This window comes from Triticum urartu, chromosome 6 (assembly GCF_003073215.2).
Source record: "Triticum urartu cultivar G1812 chromosome 6, Tu2.1, whole genome shotgun sequence".
NCBI lineage: Eukaryota > Viridiplantae > Streptophyta > Magnoliopsida > Poales > Poaceae > Triticum > Triticum urartu.
Window position 1 is genome coordinate 341,116,663 of NC_053027.1, and position 25,844 is coordinate 341,142,506.

Genomic DNA, 25,844 nt, shown 5'->3' on the forward strand with positions numbered 1-25,844 from the left:
TTATGATTCGGATGTGGTATATTCTCTTTTAAAACTATTTGTTGCATTTCGTGTTTATGACAAATTATGCCCATCAAGCTAACATAGATATTTGTATGTAGGAGGTAGTTGAACCGGAAATTCCAACCGACCCTATTGTTGAGAGGTTAAATTTAGTTGAAAGAGAAAACGAGGATTTGAAAAAAAATTGAAAATAATTGAGGGGGAGAAGATGGAATTGGAGTTGCATGTTGCCGATGTCGTTGATGATCACAAGATTAAGATGGAGAAAATGCGCTTGAATATTAGAAAGATTAGAAAATATGCCATTCATAGTGAGGCTTGGTATCATTATGCTGTTGGATCAATTGTTACCTTAGTTGCGATCTTGATCGCATTTGTTGTTGCATTTAAATTCTTTAGCTAGAGAGTTACTTGTTTGTTGCATTTAAGTGTTGTATGAACTTTATGTATTGTATTAATTTGGTGTTTTCGGTGCTGTGTATTGAAGATGAGCCGGCAATGGATGTACGATGACCGATGCTCTCCCGAGTTCATTAATGGCGTGCATACTTTTCTGCTTGCGGCTGAGGAAAACAAGCGGGCAGATGGTTTTATGCCTTGTCCATGTGCTGGCTGTAAGAATGGTCACAATTACTCTACGTCAAGAACCATTCACGTCCACCTGTTTGAGTCCGGTTTCATGCCCCACTATAATGTTTGGACCAATCATGGAGAAAGAGGGGTTATGATGGAAGACAATGAAGAAGAAGAGGACGACGACAGCTATCCTGGCCATGGGTTCCCTGAATACGATGATACAACAATGAGGGAAGAAGCTGAGCCGGTAATGCGGGAAGAAGCTGAGCCGGCAATGCGGGAAGAAGCTGAAGAAGAGGCATCGGATGAGCCCATTGATGATCTAGGTCAGGCCATTGCCGATGCAAAGAGAAACTGCGCAAGTGATTTGGAGAAGAAGAAGTTGCAGCGCATGTTAGAGGATCACAAAAAATTGTTGTACCCGAATTGCGTAGGTGACAAGAAAAAGCTGGGCACCACACTGGAATTGCTACAATGGAAGGCAGAGAATGGTGTATCTGACAAGGGATTTGGAAAGTTGCTGGTAATGATAAAGAATATGCTTCCAAAGGACAACGAATTGCCCGAGACTACGTACTAAGGAAAGAAGGCTCTCTGCCCTCTAGGGTTAGAGGTGCAGAAGATACATGCATGCCCTAATGATTGCATCCTCTACCGCGGTGAGTACGAGGATTTGAACGCTTGCTCGGTATGCGGTGCATTGCGCTATAAGATCAGCCGCGATGACCCTGGTGATGTCGAGGGCGAGCGCCCCAGGAAGAAGATTCCTGCCAAGGTGATGTGGTATGCTCCTATAATACCACGGTTGAAACGTTTGTTCCAAAACAAAGAGCATGCCAAGGCGATGCGATGGCACAGAGAAGACCGTAAGAAAGACGGAAAGTTGAGAGTACCCGCTGACGGGTCGCAGTGGAGAAAAATCGAAAGAAAGTACGGGAAGGAGTTTGTAGATGACGCAAGGAACGTATGGTTTGGTCTAAGCGCAGATGGAATTAATCCTTTTGGGGAGCAGAGCAGCAACCATAGCACCTGGCCTGTGACTCTATGTTTGTATAACCTTCCTCCTTGGTTGTGCATGAAGCGAAAGTTCATTATGATGCCAGTGCTCATCCAAGGCCCTAAGCAACCCGGCAACGACATTGATGTGTACCTAAGGCCATTAGTTGAAGAACTCTTACAACTGTGGAATGGAACAGGTGTACGTGCGTGGGATGAGCACATGGGGGAAGAATTTGACCTAAAGGCACTGCTGTTCGTGACCATCAATGATTGGCCTGCTCTCAGTAACCTTTCAGGACAGACAAACAAGGGATACCGCGCATGCACGCACTGTTTGGATGATACCGACAATATATATTTGGCTAATTGTAAGAAGAATGTGTACCTGGGACATCATCGATTTCTTCCGAGCGGGCATCCCGTAAGAAAGAACGGCAAGCATTTCAAAGGTGAGGCGGATCACCGGACGAAGCCTCGCCACCGTACAGGTGCTGATGTACATGATATGGTCAACACTTTGAAGGTGGTCTTTGGAAAGGGTCCTGGTGGACAACCTGTTCCGAATGACGCTGACGGACGCGCACCCATGTGGAAGAAGAAATCTATATTTTGGGACCTGCCCTATTGGAAAGACCTAGAGGTCCGCTCCGCAATCGACGTGATGCACGTGACGAAGAATCTTTGTGTGACCCTGCTTGGCTTCTTGGGCGTGTATGGGAAGACAAAAGATACACCTGAGGCACGGGAGGACCGGCAACATATGCACGGAAAAGACGGCATACATCAGGGTCATGCAAGCTACGCTCTTACCAAAGAAGAGAAGGAAATCTTCTTTGAATGCCTGCTCAGTATTAAGGTACCGTCTGGCTTCTCGTCGAATATAAAGGGAATAATAAACATGGCAGAGAAAAAGTTCCAGAACCTAAAGTCTCATGTCTGCCACGTGATTATGACACAACTGCTTCCTGTTGCATTGAGGGGGCTTCTACCGGAAAATGTTCGATCAGCCATTGTGAAGCTATGTGCATTCCTCAATGCAATCTCTTAGAAGGTAATCGATCCAGAAATCATACCAAGGTTAGAGAATGATTTGGTGCAATGTCTTGTCAGTTTCGAGTAGGTGTTCCCACCATCCTTCTTCAACATCGTGACGCACGTCCTAGTTCACCTATGCGAAGAGATTAGCGTTTTGGGTCCTGTATTTCTACACAATATGTTCCCCTTCGAGAGGTTCATGGGAGTCTTAAAGAAATATGTTCATAACCGTGCTAGGCCAGAAGGAAGCATCTCCAAGGGCCATGAAAATGAGGAGGTCATTGAGTTTTGTATTGACTTTATTTCTGACCTTAAGCCGATTGGTGTTCCTGAATCGCGGCATAAGGGCAGACTGGATGGAAAAGGCATGCTAGGAGGGGAACAAATAATATGTATGGACGGACATTCTCTCACTGAAGCACACTACACAGTTCTACAGAATTCCGCCTTGGTGGATCCGTATATGGATGAACACAAGAATTTGCTACGCTCCAAACACCCGGAGCGGTCTAATGACTGGATTACATGTGAACAAACCAGCAGTTTCGCCAGCTGGTTGCAGACACGTACCATGCATGACGCCTCTATTGAAGATGACATGTACTTGCTGTCCCAGTACCATCTTCGAATATAATGACTTTCAAAGGGTACGAGATAAATGGTAATACATTTTACACGATCGCCCAAGATAAGAAGAGCACCAACCAAAACAGTGGTGTCCGCTTTGATGCAGAAACCAAGACGGGAAAGGAAACATATTATGTTTATATACAGGACATATGGGAACTTGACTATCGACGTGGTTTGAAGGTCCCTTTGTTTCGGTGCAAATGGGTCAATATGACACGAGGCGGGGTAACGGAAGACCCGCAGTACGGAATGACAACAGTGGATCTCAACAATCTTGCGTATGCAGACGAACCATTCGTCCTAGCCAATGATGTGGCACAGGTTTTCTATGTGAAGGACATGTCTACCAAGCCGAGAAAAAGAAAAGATAAGGAAGCGAATGCATCGTACGATGAGCCAAAGCGGCACATAGTTCTTTCTGCAAAGAGAAACATCATGGGAGTGGATGACAAGACAGACATGTCAGGAGATTATGAAAAGTTTGATGAAATTGCTCCATTCACAGTGAATATTGACCCGAGCATCCCGTTAAATGATGAAGATTTTCCATGGTTACGGCGCAAAGGGACACACACGAAGAAAAAGTTTCACACCCAAAGATCTGGGATGTGATCGGCTTCACTATCATCACTTTCTTCTGTGTTTCACACCCAGGAGGGAATCTCTGTAATAGTTAGGGTAGTTATGTGTTTTGGCATTTGAAACGTGAAGAAATTTTATGTGCAAACAAATTCTTTCATGCCTTTACTGATTTATTCAGCTAAAAAGGCATTTCATTTTTTAAATAACCTAAGCATTACCAAATTGAATATAATGATAAAACACACTAATATTAAACATAATAAAAAAGAATCAATGAAAAATGTATTTTTAAAGTTAAGTTATTCACAAACTAGTGATTCACACAAATTTCAAATAATTCAAAATTTAAACTATTCAAATTTAAAAACTACCGGCACTAACTGAAAGTTTCTAAAAACTATCAAAAATATTCACAAAGAAACTCTAAATACAGAAAAAACAACTAAAAATAAAATAAAACAAAATAAATAAAACAAAATAAATAAAACAAAATAAATAAAGCAGAAAAGAAAAAACTAAATGAAAAAAAGGCCACCTACCGGGCCACAGCGGCCTGCATACGACTAGAAACCCAACCTGTTGTTGGGCCAGGATGCAGGCCCGCAAGCCCAATAGGCCCCACAGGGCAGAGTAGCAGAGATATGCCCACAAGGCCTGCTTTAGAGAGGAGCTCGAGACAGCAGCGGCGGCGGGGCTTATAAGCAGGTGCGAGCGCCCTTCGGCTAGCGAGGTGGGACTAAACTTCTGCGCCCCTCGCCTGGCAGCGCACCCCCTTTAGTACCAGGGTGGCATCAATCGGTACTAAAGGGGGGGGGGTCTTTAGTACCGGTTGGAGCCACCCGGTACTAAAGGCTGCGCTTCCGCCTTGGTCTGGCAAACGGCCTTTAGTAGGTTGGTGGCTCCAACCGGTACTAAAGGTGCCTTCTATATATACATCACTTCGAAAAAAATTCATTCTCACTCTTTCTTCCTCTGTTTCCCCATTGAAGCACCACCCGCCCCGATTCGTCGCCGTCCCGTCCCATCGCCGCCCGTCCCGCCCCCGTCGCGCGCCGTTTACCATCTGCCCATCCCGTCCGCCCTTCCCTGTCGCCGTCCCCGTCCCCGTCCCCGTCGCCGCCCTCGTCTCCGTCACCGTCCCGGGCCCGTCCCCGCTGCCCTCGTCCGTCGCCGCCGGCGCGTCGCTGCCGGCCCGCGTCGCCCCGTCACGCCCTGCCGTCGCCGCCGCCGGCCGTCGCTCCGTCGCGTCGCTCCGCTGTGAGCTCTCCCCCTCTCCTCCTCGTCCCCGGCGGCCACCATGGGCGCCGCCCCTCCCCGAGGCCATACACACACAAGCTAATGAACACACACACACACACACATTTCCTTAAGTTAATTAGTATATACGTATTTTGTATGTTTAATTAGTTTAGATTTTTTTAGATTATTATTTTTTCACTAGTATATATGTATGAATGCATGTTAGATGGATATAATTAGTATGGATTTTTTTATATAATGTTGTTTTTCTGTTTTTAATGGATGTATAGAAGTTGTTTTTTCTGTTTTTAGTGTTAGATGCTTAATTAGTATGAAATAGCATATAGAATTTTGACATATGCAATGATAGCATAATTAGTGTTACATTTGCATATAGTATTTGTTGTCGACGATGCCCGGCCCGCATCCTCGCCGTCGACCCGTTGCGACGACGTCCTGCTTCAGAGGACCCATGTCCGGGACTGGGCTCCGCCGGGCTGGCACTGGGAGGTGCTACCTTCAGGGGCGCGGACGCTTGGTGAGGAACCCGGCCCCGGGTCCCGTCGTCGACCCTCATCTCCTTTGGTGGCGATTCGCGTGGGCCACTTTCGGTGCGGAGGGAGCCGGCCCTGCTGGAGGTGGTACGTCGCCGTGTCAGGGAGGAGGACGAGCACATGCATCGCTACATGGCTGCTATGGACGTCAGGTTCTCCAATACCTGGCAGGTTCTTTGGGGAGATCACCCGAGCTATGATCCAGTGATGGTTCCTTCACTTTGGTTGTCCACCGCCTAGATTACTCTCTAGTATTCGATCTTTATTAGCTAGCTAGCTAGCTAGTGATGTATTCGATATATAATATTTGAGATGATTTATTCGAGATTATATATATTATTCGAGACGATGTATTCAAGATTATATCTATTATTCGAGACGACGTATTCGAGATTATATTCGATGATGCTTATATGTACTATGATTGATTCAGTTTTTCCTTATTAATTGATTGCATCCATGCATTGTAATTTGAATATATTTCTTTTGGATTAGTTAAACAAAACCTATGGCGGACAATACCGGCAGAGAGGGAGAAGAGGCCTGTTCAATATCATACGCAATCCTCGCGGGCCAGATGATGATCAGAATGAAGAAGATTATGACGGCTCCGAATATCTAAACAACACCGGGGAGGGTGATATGATATTCGATCGCGACGACCGAATTGATGAAGTCATGAACTATGAACATGACGAAGAAAATGTTGATCTTGAAACAACAAAGACCGGCGAGGTATATTTATATAAGCAGGCATCTGGTGATCATCACATGTTTTAAATGACTTGAAGATATATATTAACGAATCGATCTTTCTTCTTTCAGCCATCGGATCGGGCAAATCTTCAGGCAACAGGACGTGAGGCCCGAACAAAAGTTGAAGGAGGGCGTAAAGTACAATATCAAGGCATCACCTAATGGCGAACCATTAGCGCCTAAGAAGATTGCAGACAGTCATTCGTCAGTGCGGAGTTCTTGTGAAGGACAACTCCCGATCTCCTACAAGAATGGAGAGCCAGCAAGCCACGTCCAGGTTACTTTTTGTGACGACAGACAAAAACTTCTGCTTTGGGAAACGCTCATGGACATTTCACCTACCATCATTTCACAGATGGCAGATGTGGAGAAGTCAAGGACGCTGCTCTTAGGAAGATGCGGTTGCATTCAACACACAGATCGTGTATGGGACAAGTACGTCAAGGGAGGAAGGAAGACTCCAGTATTCGAGGGAACACTAGAGAAGCAAAGTGCTCATTGGGACGATTTCGTGAAATTCAAGGATTCGGAATTATCTAAGGAACGGTCGAGAATAAACAAGGCCAATGCCGCAAAAAAGGATAAGTTCCATAAGCTGGGGCCAGGTGGCTATGCGGTGGGAATGCCTAAGTGGGATAAGTCTGAGAAAGAGATGGAGGATGCAGGTGTCACTCCAGAAACATTGAGCTGGCCCCCCAGGTGCAGGACTTGGTTCTATGCGCATGGGGGGAGTTGGACCCGAAGACAGGCAAAGTTTCGAAGAAGGCATGTCTGGACGGAGCCGAAGATAAGCTACTTGTTGCAATAGAAGAGGCTCGATCGGGGTTGTTCGAGCCCAACAGAGAGAACGACGAGCTTACGCGTGCCCTGGGAAATCCTGAACACCCGGGAAGAACACGAGGCATGGGCGCTATTCCATGGTATGAGGGGTTTTCGGACTGGAACGCCGACTACAGAACCCGTGCGAGAAAGAAGATTGCGGAGGAGAAGAAGAGGAAGATGGAGGAGGAGCAGAGGAAGCTGGACTATGAACGCCTTCAAGGCCTAGAATCAGCGCACGCGGACTTGGCAGTCAAATTCCAGCGGCAGCAGGAGCAGATCGACTCACTTAGCCAGCAAAGGGGGTCTCACTGCAGCAGCTAGCGGATGATCCAGCATTGGATAGCACCGTCCCATCCATGCCGAGAAGCAGCGTGGGTTCCGCCCCGGGCGACGCATTGCTGGATAGCTACCCAGTGGATGACATCATGGAGAACACTAACTGCGAGCTACACTTCAAAATGAAGAACATATCCATGAAGGTGGCGGACACCGTTGCTTTTACAAATCCCCCCGAGGCAACCTTCCATTGCAACCCGATTCCAGCGGGCTATGCTCGTGTCTTGGTTGATGAGGTGGTGGACCAATATTCGGGGCTAGAGCTTGACATTCCTGGAGGTGACGAGGAGCACACACTGGGAGAGGCCAACCATCGTATCATCCTATGGAGAAAGGATTGCATCATCTTTCGAAGGCCACCGACACCGCGTCATCCGACTCCTCGTCGAATTCCGCCACCGAGTCAGCAGACTCCCGCTTCTCCAAGTCCACCACGCGTAGGCTTCCCCCGTCCGGCACAGCTTCAGGCCACTCCTCCTCCTCCAAGTCCGGCAAAGCGTCAGGCCACTCCTCCTCCAAGTCCGGCACAGCTTCAGGCCACTCCTCCTCCTCAACTCAGCCACGTCAGCCGTCTTCGCCGCCTCAGCAATCATGGAAGAGAGCTGCCTCAGCTATGGTGCGTAGCGGTACAAGTCGAGGTAGTACTGGAGGTACAGGCAGAGGCAAGCAATTTCAATATGGTCCAAGCAGCCTCGTGCCTGTTCCACAGAGGCCTTACGACAAGTCCGAGGAGGAAAACGCAACCATATCGAAGGCCGAGGTGGAAGCCCATTTTGCACTAAAACCGCTGATAACCCACAAGTATCATCATCGTATTCAGAAATTCATGTAAATTAAAAAATATCAAGTATTTCAGGTTTCTTAAGAGGATGATCAGGCAAAGCATTAAGTAACTTGAGAAGCCTCCCCCAAGCTTATGGAAGACTCTCTTCTTTAATTTACACGAAGTTGTATATTTCCCTCAAAGCAGCTTGTTTCTTATGAGCAGGGAAATATTTAGCAGAGAAGTAATAAATCATATCCTGGGGACTACGCACACAACCAGGATCAAGAGAATTAAACCATATCTTAGCATCACCCTTTAATGAGAACGGAAATATTTTGAGTATATAAAAGTAACGCGATCTCTCATCATTAGTAAACAGGGCAGCTATATCATTTAACTTAGTAAGATGTGCCACAACAGTTTCAGATTCATAGCCATAAAACGGATCATATTCAACCAAAGTAATTATATCAGGATCAACAGAGAATTCATAATCCTTATCAGGAACACAAATAGGTGAAGTAGCAAAAGCAGGGTCAGGTTTCATCTTATCTCTAAGTGATTCTTTGTTCCATTTGACTAATAACCTCTTAAGCTCATATCTATCCTTGCAAGCTAAAATAGCGGCAGAAGATTCCATATCAAAAAGATAATACTCAGGAATAACAGTCATATTTTCATCATCACTATCATCATCGTATTCAGATTCAATAATTTCTTTTTCTCTAGCCCTAGCAATTTGTCCATCAAGAAATTCACTAAGGGGCACAGTAGTATCAGACATAGAAGCATTTTCATCATAAGTATCATGCATAGCATAAGTGGCATCATCAATAACATGCGACATATCAGAACGAATAGCAGAAGCAGGTGTAGTTGTCGCAAACTTACTCATAACAGAAGTTGAATCAAGTGCAGAGCTAGATGGTAGTTCCTTACCTCCCCTTGTAGTTGAGGGATAGATCTTGGTTTTTGGATCTCTCAAGTTCTTCATAGTGATAAGCAGATATAAATCCCAAGTGACTCAAAGAATAGAGCTATGCTCCCCAGCAACGGTGCCAGAAATTTGTCTGTGATAACCCACAAGTATAGGGGATCGCAACAGCTTTCGAGGGTAGAGTATTCAACCCAAATTTATTGATTCGACACAAGGGGAGCCAAAGAATATTCTCAAGTATTAGCAGCTGAGTTGTCAATTCAACCACACCTGGAAACTTGGTATCTGCAGCAAAGTGTTTAGTAGCAAAGTAATATGATAGTGATGGTAGCGGCAACAAAAGTAAAGATAGCAAAAGTAATGTTTTTGGTATTTTGTAGTGATTGTAACAGTAGCAGCGGGAAAGTAAATAAGCGAGAACCAGTATATGGAAAACTCGTAGGCACCGGATCAGTGATGGATAATTATGCCGGATGCGGTTCATCATGTAACAGTCATAACATAGGGTGACACAGAACTAGCTCCAATTCATCAATGTAATGTAGGCATGTATTCCGTATATAGTCATACGTGCTTATGGAAAAGAACTTGCATGACATCTTTTGTCCTACCCTCCCGTGGCAGTGGGGTCCTATTGGAAACTAAGGGATATTAAGGCCTCCTTTTAATAGAGAACTGGAACAGAGCATTAGCACATAGTGAATACATGAAATCCTCAAACTATGGTCATCACCGGGAGTGGTCCCGATTATTGTCACTTCGGGGTTGCCGGATCATAACACATAGTAGGTGACTATAGACTTGCAAGATAGGATCAAGAACTCACATATATTCATGGAAACATAATAGGTTCAGATCTGAAATCATGGCACTCGGGCCCTAGTGACAAGCATTAATCATAGCAAAGTCATAACAACATCAATCTCAGAACATAGTGGATACTAGGGATCAAACCCTAACAAAACTAACTCGATTACATGATAAATCTCATCCAACCCATCACCGTCCAGCAAGCCTACGATGGAATTACTCACGCACGGCGGTGAGCATCATGAAATTGGTGATGGAGGATGGTTGATGATGACGACGACGACGAATCCCCCTCTCCGGAGCCCCGAACGGACTCCAGATCAGCCCTCCCGAGAGGTTTTAGGGCTTGGCGGCGGCTCCGTATCATAAAACGCGATGATTTCTTCTCTCTGTTTTTTTCTCTCCGAAAGCAAATATATAGAGTTGGAGTTGGCGTCGGAGGGCATCCAGGGGGCCCACGAGGTAGGGGCGCGCCCTAGGGGGGGCGCCCCCCACCCTCGTGAGAAGGGTGTGGGCCCCCTGGTCTTCATCTTTGGCGAGGGTTTTTATTATTTTTTCTAAGATGTTCCGTGGAGTTTCAGGTCATTCCGAGAATATTTGTTTTCTGCACATAAAACAACATCAAGGCAATTCTGCTGAAAACAGCGTCAGTCCGGGTTAGTTTCATTCAAATCATACAAGTTAGAGTCCAAAACAAGGGCAAAAGTGTTTGGAAAAATAGATACGACGGAGACGTATCAACCGCCACTGCCGCCAAGGGAGAAAGTGCCTGGGGAAAAGATTGACCACTTCATTCGTATGGCTAGAGCACCAGCTCCCAAGCCTGTTGACACAGACTATGAGCGCCACCTCAGGAAGTTAAATCGATCATGTCTACAGAAAGAGGCGAGCTCGAGCTCGAGCAAATCAGCTGGCAAAAGGAGCGGTAAAACCGTTCCCCAGCTGGGAGAATAGGCGGCGCAATCAATCCCCCCCGCTTGTTGTGCCAACAGCACATGAGAGTACGCGCGCCCAATATTATTGTGGGCAAACCGTTTACGTTCCTGGGCTGGGCGATGTGGTAATAACAGAGGAGCATATTGAGCGGGATAAAAGGCTCATGATCACTGTTGGACAACTCCTCGATATCGAGCCCATGCCTCTGATTAGAGAGGAGGAAATAAAACGGAAATATGTCCGGGGCCAACCTTTGGTCGAGCCAGATGAGGTCAAGAAGCTCCCAACGAGAATGTATGAATTGCATCAATGGTACATGGACATTACCAAGATTTCCAATTGAGAGTCCCTCATGGTGAATGTCAAGAAGGATCATTACTACCATGAGAAAGCTGTGTCCCTTGAGTATTCAGAACTATTTCAGTTATTCAATCAAGACGCACTCGACAAATCTATCGTCAGTTGCTATTGTCTGTAAGTGATTTCTTTCTGTAATTTAAGTCTCAAGCTAGCTGTAGTGATCATTTTGATCAATCATTACCTGTAATTATCCTCACTATATTCTTTTTTATGGTATTATGCAGGATGAAGATTTATGAAATGCAAAAAAGGTGGACGCTATAGCATTGGGTTCATTGACCCAAATACCATTAAGACCTTTAGTACCGGTTCATGGCATGAACTGGTACTAGAGTTTCTTAGTAAGCTGATTTTTAGTCCCACCTCGCCAAGAGAGAGGCAGTATGAGCGGTTTATAAGCCGTGAGTGCAGAGACAATGACGAAGAGGTGCAATGCTCACCTGCACGTTGATTAGCTTCAAGCCTTTTGGAATAGCATAGATTGCACTTAGCTATATGCAGTGCAGTCTACACTATTCCGAAAGGCTTGAAGCAAATTAACCAGCATTGCACCTCTTTTTTATTTTTTAATAACTTATCTGAACTCCAGACTTCTTGTGGTCCGTATGCACCATTCAAAGTGACGTCATCAATTTCCAACATGTTCTGACTTCATTTGTTGTTTTTCAGTCATTTACCTAATTGTTTAGAGAGCTAAATGACCGTGAAATTGAAAATCACTACAAAATGAAATATGAAAATGTTGAAATTTAGCATGGTATCATCATTTCACCCGCATAGCATGTGTGAAAGAGTAGAGAGGGTCATGGCAAAAACTGGACGCACTTCGTGTACAAACTGGACAAACTCTTTCGGAGTATCAGGGTTTCGGACGAGAACTCATCTGTTACACGGGCACTTCAATGTTTTTTAAACTTATTTGAACTCTGGACTTTTTTAGTGTTCAGTATGCAACATTCAAAACGACGTCATCAATTTTCAACATGTTCTCACATCATTTGTTGTTTTTTCAGTCATTTACCTAATTGTTTAGAGAGCTAAATGACTGTGAAATTGAAAATCACTACAAAATGAATTATGAAAATGTTGAAACTTGGCATGGTATCATCATTTCACCCGCATAGCATGTGCGAAAGAGTAGAGAGGGTCACGGCAAAAACTGGACGCACTTCGTGTATAAACTGGACAAACTCTTTCGGAGTATCAGCGTTTCAGACGAGAACTCATCTGTTACACGGGCACTTCAATGTTTTTTAAACTTATTTGAACTCCGGACTTCTTTTGTGTTCAGTATGCATCACTCAAAGCGACGTCATCAATTTCCAACATGTTCTGACATCAGTTGTTGTTTTTTAGTCATTTACCTAATTGTTTAGAGAGCTAAATGACCGTGAGATTGAAAATCACTACAAAATGAACTCTGAAAATGTGGAAACTTGGCATGGTATCATCATTTCACCCGCATAGCATGTGCGAAAGAGTAGAGACGGCAAAAACTGGACGCACTTCGTGTACAAACTGGACAAACTCTTTCGGAGTATCAGTGTTTCAGACGAGAACTCATCTGTTACACGGGCACTTCAATGTTTTTTAAACTTATTTGAACTACGGACTTCTTTTGTGTTCAGTATGCAGCATTCAAAGCGACGTCATCAATTTCCAACATGTTCTGACATCATTTGTTGTTTTTCAGTCATTCACCTAATTGTTTAGAGAGCTAAATGACCGTGAAATTGAAAATCACTACAAAATGAACTCTGAAAATGTTTAAACTTGGCATGGTATCATCATTTCACCCGCATAGCATGTGTGAAAGAGTAGGGAGGGTCACAGTAAAAACTGGACGCACTTCATGTACAAACTGGACAAACTCTTTCGGAGTATCAGGGTTTCGGACGAGAACTCATCTGTTACACGGGCAATTCAATGTTTTTTAAACTTATTTGAACTCCGGACTTCTTTTGCGTTCAGTATGCAGCATTCAAAGCGACGTCATCAATTTTCAACATGTTCTGACATCATTTGTTGTTTTTCAGTCATTACCTAATTGTTTAGAGAGCTAAATGACCGTGAAATTGAAAATCACTACAAAATGAACTCTGAAAATGTTGAAACTTGGCATGGTTATCATCATTTCACCCGCATAGCATGTGCGAAAGAGTAGAGAGGGTCACGGCAAAAACTGGACGCACTTCGTTACAAACTGGACAAACTCTTTCGGAGTATCAGGGTTTCGGACGAGAACTCATCTGTTACACGGCACTTCAATGTTTTTTAAACTTATTTGAACTCCGGACTTCTTTTGTGTTCAGTATGCAGCATTCAAAGCGATGTCATCTCAATTTCCAACATGTTCTGACATCATTTGTTGTTTTTCAGTCATTTACCTAATTGTTTAGAGAGCTAAATGACCGTGAGATTGAAAATCACTACAAGATGAACTCTGAAAATGTTGAAACTTGGCATGGTATCATCATTTCACCCGCATAGCATGTGCGAAAGAGTAGAGAGGGTCACAGCAAAAACTGGACGCACTTCGTGTACAAACTGGACAAACTCTTTCGGAGTATCAGGGTTTCAAACGAGAACTCATCTGTTACACGGGCACTTCAATGTTTTTTGAACTTATTTGAACTCCAGACTTATTTTGTATTCAGTATGCAGCATTTAAAGCGACGTCATCAATTTCCAACATGTTCTGACATCATTTGTTGTTTTTCAGTCATTTACCTAATTGTTTAGAGAGCTAAATGACCGTGAAATTGAAAATCACTACAAAATGAACTCTGAAAATGTTGAAACTTGGCACGGTATCATCATTTCACCCGCATAGCATGTGCGATAGAGTAGGGAGGGTCACAGCAAAAACTGGACGCACTTCGTCTACAAACTGGACAAACTCTTTCGGAGTATCAGGGTTTCAGACGAGAACTCATCTGTTACACGGGCACTTCAATGTTTTTTAAACTTATTTGAACTCCGGACTTCTTTTGTGTTCAGTATGCAGCATTCAAAGCGACGTCATCAATTTCCAACATGTTCTGACATCATTTGTTGTTTTTCAGTCATTTACCTAATTGTTTAGAGAGCTAAATGACCATGAAATTGAAAATCACTACAAAATGAACTCTGAAAAGGTTGAAACTTGGCATGGAATCATCATTTCACCCGCATAGCATGTCCGAAAGAGTAGAGAGGGTCACAGGAAAAACTGGACACACTTCGTGTACAAACTGGACAAACTCTTTCGGAGTATCAGGGTTTCAGACGAGAACTCATCTGTTACACGGGCACTTAAATGTTTTTTAAACTTATTTGAACTCCAGACTTCTGTTGTGTTCAGTATGCAGCATTCAAAGCGACGTCATCAATTTCCAACATGTTCTAACATCATTTGTTGTTTTTCAGTCATTTACCAAATTGTTTAGAGAGCTAAATGACCGTGAGATTGAAAATCACTACAAGATGAACTCTGAAAATGTTGAAACTTGGCATGGTATCATCATTTCACCCACATAGCATGTGCGAAAGAGTAGAGAGGGTAACGGAAAAAACTGGACACACTTCGTGTACAAACTGGACAAACTCTTTTGGAGTATCAGGGTTTTCGACGAGAACTCATCTATTACACGGGCACTTCAATGTTTTTTAAACTTATTTGAACTCCGGACTTCTTTTGTGTTCAGTATGCAGCATTCAAAGCGACGTCATCAATTTCCAACATGTTCTGACAACATTTGTTGTTTTTCAGTCATTTACCTAATTGTTTAGAGAGCTAAATGACCGTGAAATTGAAAATCACTACAAAATGAACTCTGAAAATGTTGAAACTTGGCATGGTATCATCATTTCACCCGCATAGCATGTGCGAAGGAGTAGAGAGGGTTACGGCAAAAACTGGACGCACTTCGTGTTCAAACTGGACAAACTTTTTCGGAGTATCAGGGTTTCAGACGAGAACTCATCTGTTACAAGAGCACTTCAATGTTTTTTAAAATTATTTGAACTCCGGACTTCTTTTGCATTCAGTATGCAGCATTCAAAGCGACCTTATCAATTTCCAACATGTTCTGACATCATTTGTTGTTTTTCAGTCATTTACCTAATTGTTTAGATTGCTAAATGACCGTGAGATTGAAAATCACTACAAAATGAACTCTAAAAATGTTGAAACTTGGAATGGTATCATCATTTCACCCGCATAGCATTTGCGAAAGAGTAGAGAGGGTCACGGCAAAAACTGGACGCACTTCGTGTACAAACTGGACAAACTCTTTCGGAGTATCAGGGTTTCGGACAAGAACTCATCGGTTACACGGGCACTTCGATGTTTTTCAAACTTATTTGTACTCCGGACTTTTTTTGTGTTCAGTATGCTGCATTCAAAGCGACATCATCAATTTTCAACATGTTCTGACATCATTTGTTGTTTTTCAATCATTTACCTAATTGTTTAGAGAGCTAAATGACTTAGAAATTGAAAATCACTACAAAATGAATTATGAAAATGTTGAAACTTGGCATGGTATTATCATTTCACCCGCATAGCATGTGCGAAAGAGTAGAGGGTCGCGGCAAAAACTGCACGCACTTCGTGTATAAACTGGACAAACTCTTTCGGAATATCAGGGTTTCGGACGAGAACTCATCTGTTACACGGGCACTTCAATGTTTTTTAAACTTATTTGAACTCCGGACTTCTTTTGCGTTCAGAATGCAGCACTCAAAGCGACGTTATCAATTTCCAACATGTTCTGACATCATTTGTTGTTTTTCAGTCATTTACCTAATTGTTTAGAGAGCTAAATGATCGTGAGATTGAAAATCACTACAAAATGAACTCTAAAAATGTTGAAACTTGGCATGGTATTATCATTTCACCCGCATAGCATGTGCGAAAGAGTAGAGAGGGTCACGGCAAAAATTGAACGCACTTCGTGTACAAACTAGACTAACTCTTTCGGAGTATCAGTGTTTCGGACGAGAACTCATCTGTTACACGGGCACTTCAATGTTTTTTAAACTTATTTGAACTCCAGACTTCTTTTGCGTTCAGAATGCAGCATTCAAAGCGACGTCATCAATTTCCAACATGTTCTGACATCATTTGTTGTTTTTCAGTCATTTACCTAATTGTTTAGAGAGCTAAATGACCGTGAAATTGAAAATCACTACAAAATGAACTCTGAAAATGTTGAAACTTGGCATGGTATCATCATTTCACCCGCATAGCATGTGCGAAAGAGTAGAGAGGGTCACGGCAAAAACTGGACGCACTTCGTGTACAAACTGGACAAACTCTTTCGGAGTATCAGGGTTTCGGATGAGAACTCATCTGTTACACGGGCACTTCAATGTTTTTTAAACTTATTTGAACTCCGGACTTTTTTGTGTTTAGTATGCAGCATTCAAAGCGACGTCATCCATTTTCAACATGTTCTGACATCATTTGTTGTTTTTCAGTCATTACCTAATTGTTTAGAGAGCTAAATGACCGTGAAATTGAAAATCACTACAAAATGAATTATGAAAATGTTGAAACTTGCAATAAATGAAAATAAATAATGCAGAAAAGAAAAAAAACTATATAAAAAAATTACTCAAAAATAAATAGAAGAAAATAAATAATGCAGAAAAGAAAAAAAACTATATAAAAAATTACTCAAAAATAAATAGAAAAAAATAAATAATGCAGAAAATAAAAAACTATATAAAAAAATTGTTGGGGCGCTGCCCAGTGGGCCTGCCAGACCTAGGTTGTGCAAATGCAGGCCTAGAAGGGCCAGCAGACTCACAGGGCAGCGCGCCCTAGTTAGGCCCAGAAGCCTGCTATATAGAGAAGTTCGAAGGAGCAGTCGCGGCTGGGTTTAAAAACCAGTGCGGCTGCCCTTCGCTCGGCGAGGTGGGACTAAACATTGTGCACCGCCGGTGGCAGCGCACAATCATTAGTACCAGTTGGTGGCTCCAACCGGTACTAATGATTGGGTCTTTAGTACCGGTTCGTGGCACGAACCGGTACTAAAGGGGCCGTTTCCCGCCCCTTGGCCTCGCGAAAATTGGCCTTTAGTATCGGTTGGTGGCTCCAACCGGTACTAAAGGCCCCTCCTATATATATGACACTTACGAAAAATTCAGTTTCATCGACCCACTTCTTCTCGATCCAAATTCTTCGCCGCGCCCGTCGCCCATCGCGCGCCGGCCTCGCCGCCCCCGCCGCCCTCACCCGCCGCCCGTAGTCGCCGTCACCGTCGTCGCCCCCGCCACCCGCCGTCGTCGCCGTCACCGCCGTCGCCCCCGCCACCCGTCGTCGCCGTCACCGCCGTCGCCCCCGCCTCGCCCGCCGCCGCCCGTACACCGCGCGCCGCCCTGCTCGTACACACACACACACACGAACACACACACACACACATACACACACATTGTTTTTACTTATTTTCTATTTTTTGTTGTTTAGATTAATGTTAGATAAATTACGTAGATAATAATGTTAGAATGTTAATGTTAGCTAGATGAATTATATGGAAAAGATGTTAAATATTAATGTCAATTTTAGATAAATTAGCTAGATATTAATTAGGTATATATATGAGATTTAAAGTAGTTGAATTAATATAACTAGTTTATTTTTAGTATGAAAATTAATAGAACAAGTTTATTTTTAGTAAGAAAATTTAGGTATATGAGATTTGATGATCTAATTAAAATATTACTATATAGAACTACCTACTTTATTTTAGTAAGAAATTAATACAACTAGTTTATTTTTAGTAAATTCTTAGTTGAATTAATAGAACTAGTTTATTTAGTTGAATTAATAGAACTAGTAAGTGTTTAACGTTTCACCTATATATGAACATATGTTAGATATTAATGTCTAATGTTAGATGAATTAGATATAAATTATATGTTAGATATATATTTAATTTAGTTATATGAGATTTCATTATCTAATTAACATTTTATTATATAGAACTAGCTACCTTATTTTTAGTAAGAAAATTAATAGAACTAGTTTACTTGAATTAGTTGAATTAATTAGTTGAACTAGTTAGTTGAATTAGTTCAATTAATTATGTATATTTTTCGTAAGTGCTTAGTTGAATTAGTTCAATTAATTAGTTGAACTAGTTGAATTAACAGAATTAGTTGAATTAATAGAACTAATAAGTGTTTAATGTTTCACCTATGAACATAGGAATGTCGTCTGACGACGAACACGATTTCATTATGTGCGAATACTACGAAGACCAGCGCGGCCTGTGCAGCAGAAATTTTCTAGTTGATGATAGACGCTTCAGCATCAAGCTGGATGAGAACTTCGAAGTGGATACAATAAGTCACAACGACAAGTCTTTTTTCGTAATTAAGCATGACTTATGCTTCATTTGCTTCAGCTTTTAATTTTAATTTTTCACTATTCTACTAGCGTATCCCCTGCCATGCAAGAATTTTTGTTTTGGATAAGATAGGTTTCAGTCCTAACGAAACTATGGAGGTAAAAAGAGTTTACTTGAAGACCGAGCATGGTTATACCTTCAACGTCAAATTATACAATGCAGACACATACACCTATTTTGAATGCAAAACTTGGCAAGCACTATGCAAGGCTTATGCATTTGAGCCTGCTATGGTTATCACCTTTGATATTCGTCCGAAAGATGATATTGAAGGTAATAGAGACATCTGGGTTGATGTGCAGATGCCTCCAGTTCTACCATTATGTGAGTTTCTCAACCATATTTATGTTTTCGATATGAGATTATTTGAACCAGTTGAATAATTAATAGATCTCAATTTATATTGACAGCTTACTTCCAATCAAGCAAACATGTCCGGCGCTTGGTAGACAGGACCGTCCACTGTCCCGGGGCTGAACTAAACTGCGAGGAGACAAGTCATTATGTTTCATGGCTTGAGGATCTTGATGCTGTCAAGACAAATTTCTTTCCTGCACTTAGAAATGTTAGTACTCAAAACGTGCGACCAATAGTGTTCGTACTGAACTACGGTCACATATATTTAGGAAAGATGGTAAGATTTCTACTATTTCTCCTCAGTGCATCTTTTGCATACATTATTTTTTAAGCTAAACTTCATTGCTAAGTATGTTACTATACGATGTTCTTCAACAGGGACTCCCGATGAATCTTGTGCCTGATTGGATCGAGACTAAAGGTACCATGAATATTGTTAGCTTACGGCCAAGATATCCTACAATGCACTTTAGTGCATTCAGGATTTCTAATAGCGAGAATGCTTAATAGTAAAAGACTGGAGCAAAATTGTGAACGATCACAGAGAAGTACTAGGGGGCAGCAATGAGAAGCGCAACCCACGATTAGGAGACAGGTTCATCTGCATGCTCCAATATGATGAATCAGCAAAGCTATACATGTTCTATGCTATTTTACCTGAGAGAGAGCAGCAGGAGTGATTAATTAGCTAGTTCATGCTCTTAGTACTTGTCCTCTCATGTCCGTGTTCTTCGTCCTGAACTTAATCTCAAAGAGTGATTTGCTTTTGTGGTGTTATGAACGCTTATAATATCATTACCATGTTGAACTCGATGATATCTTTGCTATGAAAACCATTGGTGATGATATATATGATGCAAGAGTTTTTATATTAATATGATGATGATGAGTTATTATATCATTTATGAAAGAAACTGCATATTAGTTTCAACTGGATGGATTCTAGCTAAGTGATCAAGTATATGCCATATCCATATTACCTCGATCACTTGAGTAGGTGATCAAGTATATATAATATGGATATGACATATACTTGATGACTTAGCTAGGATCCACCAACCAGCCAAACTAATCTGCGGTACATTCACCTAATGATTTAACAACTCATTATAATATAAAACAATCACTAAATTAAATTGAAAACACAAAATTAAAGTAAAAATAAAAAATAAAACCAAAACACACCCAAACATTTAGTACCGGTTGGTGTTACCAACCGGTACTAATGTCCTACGCGCCCACGGAGCTGGCTCGTGCCACGTGGTTGCTCTTTAGCACGGGTTCGTGCTGAACCGGTACTAAAGGGGGGGGGCCTTTAGTGCCCACAATTTAGTGCCGGTTACTGAACCGGCACTAAAGGCCCTTACGAACCGGTGCTATTGCCCGGTTCTGCACTAGTGACACATGGAAATTAGATCCATATTACGAAAAAAGTGTAGAGGAAATCATGCTAGAGTTCTTCAAGCGCCTCAAATACAATGAAGATATACTACTTCCTTACAACTTCGAGTGAGTCACACTGTCTTGTACTACAAATTCTGTTTTTGCCTACTAGCTAGCTACATGTTTTTGCTTACATATGCCCGCTTAATTAAGACATGCAAACGTGTGTGCATGCAGATTTCACTGGATCTTGTTAATCATTAAAGTTGATGAAGGAACAGTTGAAGTACTAGACTCACTACTTAAGAAAGCAAGTGACTACACCATCGTGAAGGGGATAGTCAACAGGTAATTTCAATCATTATTAACTATATCTCGGCCTATTTAATTAGTTCGTCATTTCCTGATAACAACTATTTAATAACCCATTTATTCATTTTCTTTGTCGGCGGGTAGGGCTTGGGCAAAGTTCATCAGCGTCACTCCAGGAAATTGAAACGAAATCTGAAATTGTATCGACCCAAGGTAAGTAATTAAGTAGTACTAGCTAGCTAGCTGCCATCTCTTTAATTATCATGCTTGATTAATTATTATCTGATCAAATTCCATTCTCGTAAAGGCCCTGAAGCAGGCGCCGGGGAATAATCTGTGTGCATACTGCATTTGCGAGAACATTCGCATGATGGCGTCCGAAAGGAGCAGATCTCAAAGACAGGAGTGGGTACGTTTGTCAAAACACTATTCACAATTTTTACACCATTATCGATATCTAGTCACACAACTAATACACATGCATATTGATCTCCTTCTTAACAGTTTAAAGAGGTGCGGGAGCAGCTCCTAGCAGAGGACCGCATAGAAGCAATTCAAGAGGAAATAGCGGGATTTTTGCTCGACCAGGTCATAGATCCCAAAGGAGAATACTTTTATCCGCTACCGCCCCCATGAACCACTTCCAATTGTCATCGTGCTCCGAAGGCACCAATTAGGCTAATGCCACTGGCTCCGAAGGTACCAATTAGGAGAAATTGTATATAGCTACCTAATTGTATAGATATATACATGTGTGTATATATGTGTGAATTAATGGTGGTTGTGAGACATTCGATGATATATATATATGATCGGTTCTACTAGAAATTCTATTTATATATATGCATAACGGGTACAATATGTAGCATCGTAAAATACTAGCAAACGAAAAAGAATTAAATAAAAAACATAAAATTAAATGAAAAAGAAATCATAAACCCAAAACCCCCCAACCTTTTAATACCGGTTGGTGTCACCAACCGGTACTAAAGGGCTCCCTGCCCCCGGAGTTGGCTCATGCCACGTGGTTGCCCTTTGGCACCGGTTCGTGCTGAACCGGTACTAAAGGGGGGGGGGGCTTTAGTGCCCACACTTTAGTGCCGCTTACCGAACCGGGACTAAAGGGCCTTACGAACCGGTGCTATTGCCCGGTTCTGCACCAATGGGACTCCCTCTTTTCCTAGTTGGAGTAGGAGAGGAGAAGGAAGGGAGAGAGGAAGAGAAGGAAAGGGGGCGCCGCCCCCCCTCCTTGTCCAATTCGGACTAGATGGGGAGGGGGCACGCGGCTGCCCTTGGCCGCCCCTCCTCTTCTCCCACTAAGGCCCATTAGGCCCAATATACTCCCCAGGGGGATCCGGTAACCCCATGGTACTCCGGTAAATGTCCAAAACCTCCTGAAACACTTCCGGGGTCTGAACATAGTCATCCAATATATCGATCTTTACGTCTCGACCATTTCGAGACTCCTCGTCATGTCCGTGATCATATCCGGGACTCCGAACTACCTTCGGTACATCAAAACACAAAAACTCATAATACCGATCGTCACAGAACTTTAAGCGTGCGGACCCTACTGGTTCGAGAACTATGTAGACATGACCAAGACATGTCTCCAGTCAATAACCAATAGCGGAACCTAGATGCTCATATTCGTTCCTACATATTCTACGAAGATCTTTATCGGCCAAACCGCATAACAACATACGTTGTTCCTTTTGTCATCGGTATGTTACTTGCCCGAGATTCGATCGCCGGTATCTCAATACCTAGTTCAATCTTGTTACTGAAAAGTCTCTTTACTCGTTTCGTAATGCAACATCCCGCAACTAACTCATTAGTCACATTGCTTGTAAGGCTTATAGTGATGTGCATTACCGAGAGGACCCGAAGATACCTCTTCGACAATCGGAGTGACAAATCCTAATCTTGATCTATGCCAACTCAACAAGTACCATCGGAGACACCTGTAGAGCACCTTTATAATCACCCAGTTACGGTGTGACGTTTGGTAGAACACAAAGTGTTCCTTCGGTAATCGGGAGTTGCATAATCTCATAGTCATAGGAACATGTATAAGTCATGAAGAAAGCAATAGCAGTAAACTAAAACGATCAAGTGCTAAGCTAACGGAATGGGTCAAATCAATCACATCATTCTACTAATGATGCGATCCCGTTTATCAAATGACAACTAATGTCTATGGTTAGGAAACATAACCATCTTTGATCAACGAGCTAATCAAGTAGAGGCATACTAGTGACACTATGTTTGTCTATGTATTCACACATGTATTATGTTTCTGGTTAATACAATTCGAGCATGAATAATAAACATTTATCATGAAATAAGGAAATAAATAATAACTTTATTATTGCCTCTAGGGCATATTTCCTTCATAGGGCGCACCCTCGAAGTTTGACCAATAGCGTTGGTCATGCTTGGTGGCCAACCACATATCCTAGTTCGGCGAGTCCACGACGTATGCTAGGTTGCGGCGGAGGTTGGCCTAGAGTTGAGCACGGCGGCGGCGGATCTCCGCCAGCCACGCGTGGTCTGTGTTAGGCACCGCCTGCACCGGAACCCTATCGAGGATGAGATGCCATTGGTGTGGCCGGTTCACGTCGGGCCGCGGCACCGGAACACCATGCTCCCAGAAGTACCGACAACAATGGACCGACACATGGAGGCGAAGGTTAGCCGTGGTTTACACCTGACGACGCCATGGTGTAGTTGGCCGCCGGCCTCGTAATCATGCTTGCCGCGCTTCCCGAACCCCAATGTAGGCGGCTGCTAGGGCTGGGTGTCGGGCGGCTGGGACGCAAGGGGAAGAAGATGAGAGGAAGTAGACTGGGCGGCCCCCCTCTGCCGCACGCGTGGCATTAGAAGGACATGCATGTGTAGGTTGGGTGGCTGACGTGCGGAGTCCCTCGCATGCGTGGACTTAAAACGACCGGTGGGTGGTGGTTGGGTGGTCGACACATGGGCATGAGGTAGATACCTAGCAGATGCGCGGCCAATCCGTCTCATGTTTGTGTGAACGTAAAATGGGCACAAATTTGTGTCAGAAATGCATCCGGATGAACACGTGAGACGGACATAATTTGCATTTGCGTTCGCGTGTTGAGCATGGGTTTTGCTCTTACGGAACCAAATTTACAAAATTGGACAAAATGAGTCGGCATGGTGGAGTTGGTCTTACCTCCGGAGGCCCAGGTGGTAGCTCATTATCCCTACCGCCAGCCTGTGAGGCAGAATTTTTTTGGTCGGATCCAGGCAAACTTTCAAAGCGGGGTCAAATGATGCGGAATTTTGACCATAATGTTAAAACTGTGATTTTGGCCTCCATCTGTTACAAATACATGAGCAATAGGAGTACATCGGCAGGGAGGGTCTGGGGTTCCATCCATCCATGTGCTTTGACTCCCAGTAAGTGAAACAGCAGGCAACGTGTTTGTTTGCTCACGAATAAGAATATAAATATTTGATCCGATGCATATTACTTGTCGCTCAAATGTATGTATCTAGATATAGATTAAAGAGAGTACAACATTTTGGCCTACTCCACGTGTTAGAGATTTTCAATAACTGAGTAATTTGCTAGAAGAAACATAGCGAAGAAACTAATAAAGGTACTCTGGCCAACTAAGGATAAATGTTACTCTTTTTTTTAAAGGAGGCATCTTCGGCCTCTGCATCGGAGAGATGCATACCACCACATTTATTAAACAAGCAAATAGGTTTAACACAAGTCTAAAAGTCTCAAATAAAGCTGCTCAGAGAGAGCTAAGGAGCAAAAACAAAAGCCACAGCCGGCCGGCAAGAGAAAGACAGGAAAACTAATTGCCTATCCTATTACATGACCGCCGTCCAAACCGGCTGAAAATATCCCGTGCTACCATCTTCCATCGGATAGATCCAGTAACAAACGCTCCCTAGCCTCCGTCGGAGTGAGTAATGACCACATACGGATCAACGCAGTGGCTCGGAATATAACCTGCAAAAAATGAGTATTTGATATTCTGTTAAAGACTAAATCATTTCTGCAGTTCCAGATAGCCCATAATAATGCACATACTCCTACACGAATGTGTCTCCCTATTTGGGGCTTAATCCCATCCAACCACGTTTCAAATAAAGTGTTAATATTATGTGGAGGAGTAATATTAAAGGCTATGTTCACTGATTGCCAAAGAATTTTTGCCATAGGACAATCGAGAAAGAGGTGCTTGATTGTTTCATCTCTATCACAAAAGCTACACCGACTGGACCCAATCCAGTTGCGTTTAATCAAATTATCCTTAGTTAAAATGACTTGTTTATGCACAAACCACATGAACACTTTAACACTCAAGGGAAGTTTGACATGCCAAACATGTTTCGACGTAGGAATAGAACTAGAATTAATAACATTCAAGTACATCGATTTGACCGTAAATTCTCCATTTCTAGTAAGCTTCCAACACAACTGGTCTGGACGTTGAGAAAGTTGAATCTTCATCAGTCTTCTCACAAGATGGAGCCAAGCTTCCCAATGGTTACCGGCTAAAGCTCTCCTGAAGCTAATATGTAAAGGCGTGGACGGACATACCGTCTCAACGGTCGCATCTCTCCGTTGAACAATGCTATAGATAGTAGGATACTGTACCGCCAATGGCGTATCCCCTAGCCAGGTATCCTCCCAGAATCTTGTAGAAGTACCGTTACCGATAACCACCTTGGTCTGGTTAAAGAAGAGCGATTTAACTCTCATCGGGCCTTTCCAGAAAGGCGAATCCATCGGCCTCACTGTCACCTGGGATAAGGTCTTGGACTGAAGGTACTTATTACGCACAATCTGAGTCCAAGTGGCCTCGGTCTCTCGAGAAAGCTTATACAACCATTTGCTGAGGAGACATTTGTTCTTTACCTCAAGATTTTTGATACCAAGACCCCCCCTGGTCCTTTGGTCGACAAATAATGTCCTATCTAGCTAATCTATACTTTCTCTTCAACTCATCACTTTGTCAGAAAAAACAGGATCGATAGAAGTCGAGTCTTTTCCGAACTCCCACTGG

At 42.9% G+C, this 25,844-nt stretch overlaps 1 pseudogene; it reads left to right on the top strand.

Moving 5' to 3' along the window:
• The first annotated feature begins 490 nt into the window (after positions 1-490).
• LOC125516769 lies at positions 491-24,853 on the top strand (annotated as a pseudogene).
• Positions 24,854-25,844: the final 991 nt, after the last annotated feature.